Here is a 13,765-nt window from a genome sequence, read left to right on the forward strand (position 1 = left end):
AAGAAAACAAGGCATCATTCAGTGACACGGAACTTCAGATTGAAAATGTTTTCTTGGATAAAAAGATTCAGACGTTTATCCTAAAATAAGGAATGTAATGGTATAGTAGCTTTCTGTTGCCCCGGTTAAACATATAAGTTTTCTTAATTTTGGATATCACTTCTTCTCATTCTTTTTATTTTATATAAATAGATAACACTACATTTGTTGATATGACAATAAGGGCATATACAAGCATTGCAAAGAGGAGTGAAAAGTGATTTATTTATGACTTGTTTGAGCATGAGACTCTGTACTGTGAGCAAGTCTTTCCATTATGGTAACTGGATAGCTTTTAATGTTAGTGCTAGTGCTCACAGGTACAAACTGAATTTTCAGTTGCCAACAGTACTGGAAGTCAGTTCACAGTCTGGCATGCAGTTGTTTAGTTTTTCACAAGAAATCAGGTGAATTGGATTCCTGTGTCCAAATTGTCAAGGCTGTTAGAGTATACATGCACATCCATAAGAACCTTTAAATATTGCACACAAGTGTTCAAAGCAGGAGCTTTTTGAAAACAGGCAGAGACAAATGTGAATGTAGTAAAACATTGGCTTGAGTTGAAGTCATTGAGCTGTTGTGAAGACACAACAGAGAAAAATTGTGAAGAATGCTGCACAGTTATGCAGAATTTTGAGCACAAAGCATCATCTACATTAAAAAGGAAGCATTCCCCTCATCCAGTCTCATTGTTTGGAAATCCAAATAGGGCAAGTCAGATACCAGTTCTTATCTTGCATGGTGCATATAGATCCAGGATAGGGAAAGAAACTTGAATCCAAGTGTGTTGCTTAAGTAAAGTAATTTTTGTTTTATCTATACAAGGTATAGATATCAACAGATATCATCAGCTCTCAAGCAGTTACCAGATTCTGTTTTCTTAGTCAGGAACTCAGCACAGAAACAGAATTGCTGTTATTTTAAATGATACATAAACTGAAGACCTGGGTTGTCTTTGTGACATGAAACAAATGATACAGTTCCTCTGCCTCAGTTATTCCATTTATTAAATTGGAATGCTAAAACCTGCTTTCTCACAGGGGTGTTGTGAAGATTAATTAATTAGTTTCTGAAGTGCTTTGATCCCATAAAACACTACATAAGTGTCAAGCATTATCATGAAGAATTATAAAATGCCAGCCTTCATATGCACCTTGGGATAGCTGTTTTATAGATACAAATCTGTTCCATTCTCCTTAGAATCACATTGTTCGACTTTTCCTACATAGCACGAAATGAGCTAAGTTTAGGAAAGATGCCATTTTTGGAATAAAGAGGAGATCACTTGATGGTCATAAATATCTTTTCCCATTAAGGACTCGTACATTAAAGATGCATTTTGCTATAGGATTTGGATTGGTATAATTTCAGAACACCTCCATCCACAGCAGGAGGGAGGGTAGTTGAATTTTAAATACCTCCCTTATCTGAAAGAAAACAAACATATCTTTCTACTTCAGTTCCTTTATTAGATCTTAAGTATGGGATAAGTATTCAAGAGGGTCTTTTCCTTTTATTTTATATGAAATGGCTGTTAAATCATTAGTATGTGAATAATTAATTCAATTAAGCTTAATAAGGAAAAAGCTTTAAGTCACAGGAATCTTTCCATTAAAAGCCCTATTATCCAAGATTATTACATTGCAATGAAGTGAAAAAAATTCTGAGTTTTATTGCCTAACAGACAGACTGTGGCATTTAGTCTATATTAGCAAGAAAAACTCCATCAGCTATAGAACTATGTAACAGCTTAAGTTGCTTCAAGGATATTGCATATTCCAAAACCAAATAGAGGTCATCAAACATTTAATCGAATTAAAATTTAAATATTAACATTATTTAGAATTACAGCGATCTATCCAATTTCCCCTCTGTAATGTCTTTTATTATATCAATTTAGCCAGTAGTTGGTAATCCTGACAATTGAAATTTCACATAGAAAGGACGTGCCTAAAATACAGGAAACACTGATCAAGACTCAGCTTTTGAGATGGATGTTAAATATGTGTATGCATACATATGCTTAAATACATAATATATATTCAATATGTAAATGCAGTGCATGTATATATGCATAAAGTTCTACTCACACATATACTTTGTCTAAAATTGGTAAAATCTGAGATGGATGTCATGAGTAGGGGCAGGCCCATAGAGCTTCATGAATGAAACTTTAAGGCCTTGTGTTTGTAAGGAAAATAAATATTGTAAGACTCTTTAGAGCTAATACCTTACAATCACTTTCTACTTTTATGAATATTACTGCAAGACATTGTAGAATACTATTTATTAAATGGAAGAAGCTTTATTTTTTTTTCCTAGCAAGTATTTTTACTGAAGGTGCAAGTATTTGGGCATATTTCTCATTCCAGATAAATACCTAGTTTTAGTGGTGTTTTGTTTTGTTTTGTTTGAAAGGGTTATCCTTTATTCTTGAATGGAATCTCTGTGAAGAAAATAGCTCTTTGTTCATCTATTGTTTTGTCATATTTTGTTATTGAGCTCTAAAAAAATGGTAAAATGGTTTCTAAGAAATAAGAATTGCCTGAACTAAAGTCTAAGTCTTATTTTTAAAATATTTTTCTCGTATTTCCTGGGTCTATTGCCTATTCTTTATTGCTGTGAAAGTTTAAATTTCTTATGGCCCTCAGTGTGCAAAGCAGCTGAGGAAACCTTTTATTGGAGCAATATTTAGTCATGTTTAGGAGAGAAATTAGGAGAAATTACAAGAAATTCCAGGGTTTTGGTTTAGGAGTTTTTTTTTGCTTCCTAATAAGTTCTTCAGACTCCACTGGTGTGTGTAAACATCTGCAGAAAAGCACTTTTAAGCCATGCTTATCACTGATCTTTAGGCTGTAATGCAGGCATTTTTACATTAGCCATAAGAGAATAGGTTTTTTCTCTTCTAAATCAATTGTGTAAGAAAGCAAAATTTTTTTTATAGTTCTCCTTTCTTTCTGAATAAGCATCCCTAGAACACTCCCTCCTTCTGCTACTCAAGAATCATGCAATTTGAGGAGTGAGGGAACAGAAAAAGTTTGGAAAACCACTCTTTGAAATTCACATGAATGTGCCATCTGTACGAGCAGATGGGAAAAATGTCTCAGGGCCAGGAGGAGACTGTGAGATCAAACCAGGAGGAAAGAACTACAGACAGACATGTTCCTTGTGAACAAAAAGGACCTTAGCGATTACTTCAGTGACATGATCTGGAGCCTAGCCCCTCAGAAATCGGTGTCTCTGTGGCAGAAGTTTAGAGGGCTGTAATCAGTACCATATAGATTCCAGTGGCATGTAATCTGTGGACACTCTCTTTTCTGGGAGACTGCCAGAAAAGAACAAATGCTCAGGTCTCCAAATTATTCTCACATATGATCTGTGAATACACACTGTGCATTTCACAGGGAGGGTTCGCCAAGGTATGTTGTCCTCCTTAGTTTCTAAATTGAGAAATCATTGTTTTCTCCATCTTTATATGGTACATCATTCTTGAGGACATTCTTTAAAGAATAAAATTAATTGCAATAAATGCAGACTATCAAATATACATGACTTCCTTCAACAGGTTACAATTTCTGTTGCATGATGGCTATTGCTGACATTGGATGTCAATTCACAAATGCTGTGAAACAGAATCACAGAATCATTTGGGTTGCAAAGGACCTTTAAGATCATTGAGTTCAACTGTTAAACCAGCACTGCCAAGTCCACCACCCAGCCATGTCCCTCTGTCTATACACATTTTAAATTACCTCCAGGAATTGTGAGTCTACCGCTTCCCTGGGCAGCCTGTTCCAGTGCTCGACAACCCGTTTGGTGAAGACATTTTTCCTAATATCCAATCTAAACCTCCCCTGGTGCAACATGAGGCCATTTTCTCTTGTCCTATTGCTTGTTACTTGGGAGAGGAAACTGACTGTGTTGTTACAACCTCCTTTCAGGGAGCTGTAGAGAGCTCTAAGGTTTCCCCTGAGCCTCCAGGCTAAACACCTGCAGTGCCCTCAGCAACTCCTTATCAGGCTTGCTCCCTAGACCTTTCACCAGCTTCATAGCTCTTCTCTGAAGCTGGTCCAGCACTTCAGGGTCTGTCTTGTAATGAGGGGCCCAAAACTGAACACAGTATTCAAGGTGTGGCATTACCTGTGCTGAGTACAGGGGGGTGATAACTGGCCTTGTCCTGCTGACCACTTCTTTTCTGGCCCTTCTGGTTTTCTCATTACATCCTTTTAGCTCTCCTCAGTTGCCTGAGCCTTCTTCCAAAGGTCATAAACTCTCCTTTTTCCCCCCAGAGTTCCAGCCAGTTTTTCTGTTCAGCTGTGTCAGCCTTTTGCTCCACCAGCTTGTCTTTCACCCCATGGGCATGACCTGCTCTTGCACCTTTAAGATTTCTTTTGTGAATGTCCATTCTTCCTGCACTGCTTTGCCCTTCACAACTGCCGCCTAAGGGACTCCTTCAGTCAGGCTCCTAAACAGGCCAAACTCTCCTCTGGAATTTTAAGGTAGCAGTTCTGCTGATCCCCCTCTTCTCTGAGAATCATAAAGTAGCATTTTGTCATTACTGTACCCAAGGTGGCCTCCAACCATCTCAGCACCTACTAGTTTGTTGTTCACAAACAATGGATCCAGTGGGGCACTCTCCCTGTCTGGCTCACTCACCAGCTGTTTCAGAAAGTTCTCTTCCACATGCTCCAGAGACCTCCTAGACAGTTTCCCCTCTGCTGTTTTGTATTTCTAGCAGATATCTGGTAGGTTGATGTTCCCTACGAGAGCAAGGGATAGCAATTTTGAGCATTCATAGCTGCTTCTTCATCCTGGTTGGGTGGTCTAGAACAGACTCCCACCATGATACCTGCCTTTTTGGCCGTCTCCCTGATTCTTGCACATAAACACTCAGCCCTATCATTACCATCATTAAGCTCTAGAAATCAAAACACTCCCTGACATACAGGGCTCCCCCCCTGCCTTTCCTGCCTTGCCTATACCTTCCGAAGGGTTTATAGCCATCCATTGCAGCACTCCAGTTGTGTGAGTCAACCCACCAGGTTCCCATAATGGCAACTATATCATAATTTCCTGCTGCACAAAGGCTTCCATCTTTTCATGTTTGTTGCCCAAACAGAAAGTTAAAGCTTGTAAGTATGTTATCATTTAGTGACAAGTGTTTATCTTGGGACTGTATTTTAAAACTCTGACATTTAAAAATATTTGCTCCAATAACTTATCTTTAAAAGTGAAGGGGATATAAAAGCACATGAACTTTTTATGCAAAAATATCTACTTTTCCCAAAGCCCTGTGCAGGATTGTAAAGGCATTGGGGATTATAAAGCTAACATTTGCTTCCACTTAGAAAACATAGTGATTGACTTTAACAACCATAGCAACGCAAAGTTAGTTTTACTGTAGAAGGTGTTGCATGCCAGTGCTTTGCTTATTTAAAGTGCTTATGGAAAATGTATTTAGTATATATTGAAAATGTTATGGTGCATTCTCTTCAGAATGCAAAGAAACAAAGGATGAGTAGCTGTTGGGGGAACACTATGAAATCTCTGTTTCATCTGCATTAACGGAAACTGGTGCAGTGTGGTTAGGGCCAAATGTTAGAGCGTTTATTTTTCAGGCTTCTGTCTAATGGGCCACAGATTTTCTAGCCTACTTCAGTGTGTTACTTCTATCAGTCCTGATCCTATCCCCACTGGGAAGTGTCTGGGTAAACACTAGAAAAGTTGGAGGTAGAAGAAAAAAATTCTTTATTACAATATTGACGTGCACAATTTCTGTCCCCTTTTTTGTCATTTGTGACTTATTTGTCATGCCAGTTTTATGGCAGTTGTTACTGATGGGAATGTTAGCAAAAATCAGCTAACAATCATTTGCCTTTGCATAGGGCTTGGCTTTTGGCTTTGGTTAGTGATTTTTGGTTTGGTTTGGTTTGGTTTGGTTTTTATAACCTAAAAGCAAGATGTGTGTTTGAGAACAGCCATGTACCTTAACAAGGTAGTATAGCTGATTCTGCATAGGAAGAAACACTGCAAAAAGTTCTGAGTGCTTCTGCTTATGTGGGAGAGCAACAAGACATTAATTTACCATGGTCATAAGGCTTTTCACAATCTACTTCATAGATATTTTTACCAAAATATTAAAAATTTCAGCCAATGAAAACCACTCGGAAAGAGCTTAGAAATCCCCTGAACTCAGATGCCTACAGAATGTTTAGATATGGTCAGCGGAGGAGGTAAATTATTTTTAGACCTTGCTGATAAGTTCTATCCTTTCAGCAAGATATCATCATCTGTGTTTTCATCTTATCATTCTCTCCCTAGAAGATGGCTTATATTTGCTCCATTTGCTTCTGTATGTAAAAAGCAGAGATGATGATCAGTGCACAAGATGGGAAACAAAACAAAGACAAGGGGGTGAATACTGAATATTCATCCTTCTCTCCTTTTAATTATACACATTAGAAGCTTATTTCATAATTACATCCCAGACTACATTTTATTCTTGGCTAACAACTGAGAATAAAGCATTGTACGTCTTTAAACATAAGTCTGTGGGCTGTTTCTACAACAAGACGGTCTCTAAAACACATTTAATTCTAACATAGAAATGCTGCATTATGGTTATCCTGAAATGCCTTTGAATATTGTGGCTGAATAAATGGCATGTACAGCACAGAGCGATAACTTTTGTTGCTGTTGGATTTTTAAAGAGGTAGTAGAGTAGCCATAAGACAGACATGCCATTAGTCATATTCTCATAACTTTGGTATGTCTTCAAGAAAATACATTTAAGAGCTGAAATATTTATCTGAAAAAGATTTGTGCAAGACCATTGCTGTGTTAAACACACACACACACCCTGCCCCCCAACCAGACTGAGTAGTGTATTTCCTTTTGAAGGAAAACATACTGTAGATACAGTCAAGATAATGATTTTTTTTATAGGTTTCTGTGTTCAGCTTCCACTACAAAAAGTTTTTATGTCACAAGGAAGGCACAGTATAATTTCAGGGCAATTATTTGCATGTCATTAAAATTGAAGGATGCTGATAAAATGTTGGGTGCTGGTGTCCAGGAAGGCAATCTTAGTTTTCAGTTATATGTCTTTAATAATAGAAATAGATAAAACTTAATCTGGTTCTGAAGGGTCCTGAAGTCTTTTCTAGACACCTACCCAGCAGGATTCAGAGTTATGATGCTTTAAAAATATTTAGCTAACATAAAAAAGAGAAAAAAACCCAACTCTGAGAAATCTGAGGAAGCGTGAATGCAAGCTAAGTTCCAGAAGAGATTAAAATACTATTTAAGTGTATAAAGATCTTGCCATGCAAGAATCAGGAAGAAACTTTTTTCCTGCACATTTAGTTACCCACTGATGTTGCATGTGGGGTCCCACTTACGTAAATCATCAGCAACTGTAGTTTGCTGTTTATGTCAGGCTTCTTGTTATCATCTTTTTTTTCTGCTCCTCCTTTGATTTAACTTGACAGATCCAAAGCTTATAATGCATTTACATATCATGGCATTCTTTGTTATATTGAACACTTGACATTATTTCAAAAAACATCTAAAAACATTATGTGCAGGGATAGCTCAGAATCTGATACTGTAGTGTTATGATGCTATGCTTTTGGGTTTTTTTTCTCTGTTAATATTTTGTTTCCACAAGAACTGAAGGTATTTTTCATGTATTGAAAAAGATAGACTCCCATTATGTCTGTCTCGCCTGGTAACATCTTGTCTGCTTCACCTTATTTAATCTTCTTTAAGTTTCATCTTTCCATTTTATTTCAGTACAGCTTTATCTTCAATGCAATCTATATCTGTGACCTATGGGATTTCTAGGAAGATATGCTGTGTCCTGGTCATAGAAATAATGGTAAGATTGAATAAAAGCACTGAGATTGTTAGCAGTGGGAATACTATCCCATAGCACTGAACACAGGAAAAAAACATGGAGAGTAATATGTATTTAATATCAAGAATGAAAGCTAGTGGTAAGTGTTATGTCTGATAATCATTTTACCTATTACAGAATCTTAGCAATTTGTTCAGAGGAAGTAACAGATATCAGATCAATGTAAGGCAGTTGAAAAATACGTGACTGATAGATACAATGCCTGAACTATATAGCTTCAAGAAGGAGAAGGTAATTGTGACTTAAGCTTATGAAGGAAAAAAAAAAGTATCAGTTTTTCTCACTTAGATTTATTTTTTTATGTTGCGTTTGTCAGTGCAATGCGTAACAAAAAGGGCTTCTAGTTCTGCTTTGTTAGGTAATGGATCTGTATACTGCATTTTGTCTTATGCTAGATACGTTACCGATGGCCAAGCTGATAAACTTGGAGAGTTTGTTGAGCCTTAGCAAGTATCTCAAGATATCACTACTATATTCCTGATTCTTTTACCCCTGAAAAATGGAGTGGGAATGTGGCAAACTAAATATTGTGCCCATGGCAGAAAAAAAAATCTGTTAAAAGAAATAAGGTGTCTTCATACTTTCAGACTTTTAAATTCTGTTTCAGTTGAGAGAAATGAACAGGAAATGTAGGTTCATTTGTGTTCATTAGCTTTGACAGGCATGAGGAAGCGAAGTGTCTTACTCAGTTATTTGTTGTGCAGTAGTTCTTATCAGCCCTGGAAAATACAATGTTCAAAGTGCTTTTTAAAAGATATTGATAGTTCAGGCCTAGTGTGACACATAATCTTTTGTCCTCAGTGCTGAAAGCAGGGTATCAGTTAAAAGAGCAAGGCATCAACTCTGCATCAGAGGATTTATCTACTAAAAAAGTTTTAGTGAAGCCATTTTGTAGCTAGGAACATTGGAGATAGTGGTAACTTATATCTGGTCAAGAAGTAACAAAATCCCCCTTATGGATTATTAGTTATCAGTGGAGTTTCCATTTAGATAAATCAGTGCCTCTCAGTGTTGGCAAAAAGGGTCAGTGTTAGCAAAATCATTTATCTTTCTCTCCTTTGTTTCAAGCATTACTTTTGTATTATATTCAATATTGAGTAGTAATGAAAATAAGCTGTATAGTTGAGATCTGTGAATGGCAGTGTCAGAGGCTGTATCATTGTCATCCCAGTCCTGTCCCTTCTATCCCTGATTTGTAATTCATCAAATATATTCTTAGCACTGATGAGGTTCTCCTGCTTCCTTGTGTTTGCTTTGAAAATGCATTATCCTCTCCCCTTCTGGCTTTGCCTGACACTACTATCCTGCCTTATCACTGTGTGCTCATCCAGGCTTTCTGTTCAGCAATTTCCTAATGTAAAGTCTGTACAATCTTTAAATCTTTTGGAAAGCCAGTTGTGCCTTTTTATGATCAGTTTTCATTCAATTACAGACCTTTTTTTATCCCCTGAGTCATCATTTTCCTCTAAAATTTGCAAAGTTCTCTATTTTCTTTTCCTCCTTATTGCAAAAATTGGTTGAACTGGTTGGGGGGGAGGGAGGTGGGTTGCCTTAGATTAATAGCATTAGATTGTCATTTTATCTTGATGTCATGCTTCTGCTTACTAACTACTGCTTAAAAATGCATCGTTTTCATCCAACTCCAGTCAGACTTTTTTTAGAGTATTGTTTTGAAGCCTCTGTGACAGTTTCAGTAAATGGTGAGTTTTAATTTGTTTGTCTAATGAAGATTAGGAACTTGGCTAATGACTACATAGTCATAAGTGATGATGCTTTTCCCTCCTACTCCCTCATTGCTTAGAACATATATTAATTGTGCAGATGGTAGTGGCTTAGCTATGTGATAGTTCGCTTTCCATCTCCTCCTCTCATGACATTTACACCATACAGAGAGGGTGTATTGCCATCTCCTTATTTATGAAAACTTGTGATTCATCACCTGCCTTTTAAATCAAATACTAAGATTACATCTTGTTGCTAAGAGGCAGAATTTAGATGTGTGCTTTCTTCTTTTAAATACACCTGTGCCAAGCTTTGCCTGAAACGTTCAAGCAAATCACAGCCAGAAGCACTGAATTTTCATTTTAATTCCTACTGACAGCATGTGAAACTTGCAGTGCCTGTTTTATGTGGGTAACTGCAAGTCATTCCTTATGTATTCAAATGATTCACAGATTTTTTTTTTCAGTGTCTAACCCAGCCAAAACTTAAGCCAAGATTTACAGGTATTTAGGTTTCACTGCAAACATTTTTTCAAATGACTAGAATACAAGTGTGATTTATATGTGGCAGATAGAAAGTAAACACTTTTACTGATTTGCTTGTTTTGCTTTTCTTTCCTACTCATGCATTGATTCATTCTTACTGTTTGCAAGAAACAACAGGAAAAATCATAATTTGGGCACAACTAATGAAGAAATTCCTTAAAATTTCATTTCTTCTTCAATGTCATCTGTCTCTGATGGCCATCTTACCTACCAGATTGTCTATTATTGCTTCTTTCGCATACTAGTGCAGCTGGGTTTGCTCTTCACTTGTATAGGAAAGAGCCTATGTTGCAGGTACAATCAAAAGAAGTTCAGGATTACTCTCTGAAAGTTATGGTTGCAGAGAATAATTCTTTTGCTGTCAATTTGAGTTCTACCTTTGGTATCTCTTTATATATATATTGTCTTTGGCAAGATAGAGATTAGAATACGTCAACTTGAAGTTGCTAGCGAGGGAGGGTGTAATGGCTAATGAGCCTTTGGTTCACAGAGGGATGATGCTGAGGGAGAGAGGAGTGGATCTGCTGTCAGGGTTCCTAAGATACAGAAGGTCAGAAATGTAATTGGAGAAGTGACCTTAAAAAGAGTAGAAAGGACCTGGAAAGAATTTGATTTTCGTACATACAGAGTTGTAGGCTTACATCCAGTGTATGGTTTCTGTTACCTAACACAGAAGATGCAAAGGTTTTGCATTGTACGTAGTATTCTGAATTTAGGAGCCTTTCTGCTATTTCTGCTATGAGAAGAGACAAGTTAGGAAGACCTTCTTAAGGCACTGAAGTCGTGATTGAACCAGTTGACTATAAAATGAGTAAATGAAAAGCTGAGATCCACTACAATTTGAGATTGTTGACTGCTGAAAATTCTGACAAGTGCAGCAGGTTTGAGCAAGCTGGTTATCACCTCGGTGTCTGTATTGCTAGGAAATGTGGTTTACAATGAAAGCAGACTCCATCTGACTTTACGGCCTCTTCGCTTAATGAACTACTGATGTTCATATGATTAATCTTCTTCTTTGTCAGCGTGGAGAAATGTCTAACCTTAAGAAAATTATTAAACTGCTGACATAAATATGGTCTGTGGTTAGAAATGAGTTTTACCACTGACAAGAGAGATTTTGCAGAGTCACTAGCTCTAGCGTTAGGTTACATGAACATATGTAATGCATGACAGTAGTAATGAATTTGGTCAGTGCTTTGAAATATCTGAAAATAAGTTTGTATGTGAAATACTGAAATGTTGTGACAATTAAAACAACCAAACCAAACAAAAACCAAACAGATGGATATTTGTCCCTGTGCAGCGCTTAACTAGATACTTAAGAATATGTACTGTGCAATGCAAACAATGCTTGGCCTGGCTTATACAGAACTATCTTACCACTTCAAGACATGGCAGAGAATTTTCATGTACCTTTCCATATTTCTCACTTGAGAAACCTGCTTGCCCATAAAAGTGTGGCTGTTTCATTATACAGCCTTCTCTCCTACTGTCCCCATATTGCAGACAGTGCTGACTTGAAGTCCACATCCCTGCTAAGACTTTTCTGTTGAGTTGCTATTTTTGAAAAGCTCTTTAACCATCTTTTCTGTAAGTATTATACCTCATGGAGGGAGTGGTGCAAACTCTTATTATCCTTGTACATTAAGAGAATTAAAAGGTATTCTTGCCAGGTGGTTAATGGAAATTATCATGTCCTCTTACCATTATTTTGTATCAGATAATAGTGTTGATCTGTGGACATTCATAATGTGAAAAATAACAAACAACATTTTAAAAAGACAGTGCTCTTTGGTGTTTATCAGATTCCTCTGACAAACACCAGTTTTTACGTAAAGGAACAAACTGCTGCCATCCAGCGAGACCTGGACAGGCTGGAGAGTTAGGCAGGGAATAACTTGATGAAATACAACAAGGGAAAGTGTAGAGTCCTGCATCTGGGCAGGAACAACCCCAGGTTCCAGTATAGGTTGGGGAACGACCTGTTAGAGAGCAGTGTAGGGGAGAGGGACCTGGGGGTCCTGGTGGATGACAGGATGACCATGAGCCAACACTGTGCCCTTGTGGCCAAGATGGCCAATGGCATCCTGGGGTCTATTAGAAGGGGGGTGGTTAGTAGGTCGAGAGAGGTCCTCCTTCCCCTCTACTCTGCCCTGGTGAGACCTCATCTGGAATATTGTGTCCAGTTCTGGGCCCTTCAGTTCAAGAATGACAGGGACCTGCTGGAGAGAGTCCAGCGCAGGGCAACTAAGATGATTAAGGGAGTGGAGCATCTCCCTTATGAGAAAAACTGAGGGAGCTGGGTCTCTATAGTTCGGAGGAGACTGAGGGGTGACCTTATTAGTGTATATAAATATATAAAGGGGGAGTGTCACGAGGATGGAGCCAGGCTCTTCTCAGTGGCAAACAATGATAGGACAAGGGACAATGGGTACAAACTGGAACACAAGAGGTTCCACTTAAACTTGAGAAGAAACTTCTTCTCAGTGAGGGTGACGGAACACTGGAACAGGCTGCCCAGGGAGGTTGTGGAGTCTCCTTCTCTGGAGACATTCAAAACCCGCCTGGACACGTTCCTGTGTAGCCTTATTTAGGTGTTCCTGCTCCGGCAGGGGGATTGGACTAGATGATCTTTTGAGGTCCCTTCCAATCTCTAGCATACTGTGATACTGTGAACAAACTCAAACTTGAATATTGAAATTCCTGCTTTATAAATATGAATCCTAGGAAATATTCATTTTGCTGCTGGAAATTCTCTCCTCTGAAGCCTATTAAACAGGTTGATTTTGTGAGTTGTCATCCACATTTTGCCAAAGGGCTGGGGCTGGGTGGCCACTGCTCCCATGCCTGGGCTTAGGAGTAAGTGAGGATGTGTAAAAGACGACACAGCAGCCATCAAACTCACTGTAGTGCCTCCTGGATGGTTATGTAGCTTAACCTCCTATGCAAATGATGCTTTCACCTTGTGGGTTTATGCTAGTGTTTTCAGCAACCTCAAAGTAACTGTGCATTTAATCAAGTAAATGACTTTCTGATGCTCTGAATTTAATGTACTGAGTTTAAGCATGTGTTGTCCTATTGTTTATGTATAAAAGACTTTTGAGTAAAGCATGAAAGTAATTTCAGAAATTGTTTAAAAAAAAACAACAACCGAAGATGCACCTTCTACAGCAAAATGTTCACCTTAAAGAATCCCTGAACACAGGGAACTGTTCCAGGATAGGTTTGACATCTCTGAGGAGCACTTGTTTTCTCATCAAGTTTATATTTGAAGTATTCAAGGTAGAACTGATATTTTGCAGCTGAGTCTTCATTCACCTCAAATGTGAGCTAGTCCTAATTAATTTCTTGGAGAAAAGAAGGTCTCATGTATAGCCAGGGTAATATGAAAAGCAATGGGGGACAAGTTTTCTAAATTACATTATGAAAGTGCACAATACAATACCTAGTTCTGAATATACAAAATGTTGAAAGTGATACCCTCTGTCTGCGTAAGTGTATGGAAAGCAGAGACCTGATTAAACTGATTAGAGTCAGTTGA

General features: G+C 37.9%; 1 protein-coding gene across 4 annotated transcripts in view; it reads left to right on the forward strand.

Moving 5' to 3' along the window:
• Positions 1–13,765, forward strand: part of GABRB2 (gamma-aminobutyric acid type A receptor subunit beta2) — a 153,436-nt gene that overhangs the window by 61,669 nt on the left and 78,002 nt on the right. The gene's annotated exons all lie outside the window — the stretch shown is intronic.

Source organism: Neopsephotus bourkii, unplaced genomic scaffold, assembly GCF_033783945.1.
Source record: "Neopsephotus bourkii isolate Nb327-2 ecotype Australia unplaced genomic scaffold, CSIRO-AGI_Nbou_v1 NB_716, whole genome shotgun sequence".
Classification (NCBI taxonomy): domain Eukaryota; kingdom Metazoa; phylum Chordata; class Aves; order Psittaciformes; family Psittacidae; genus Neopsephotus; species Neopsephotus bourkii.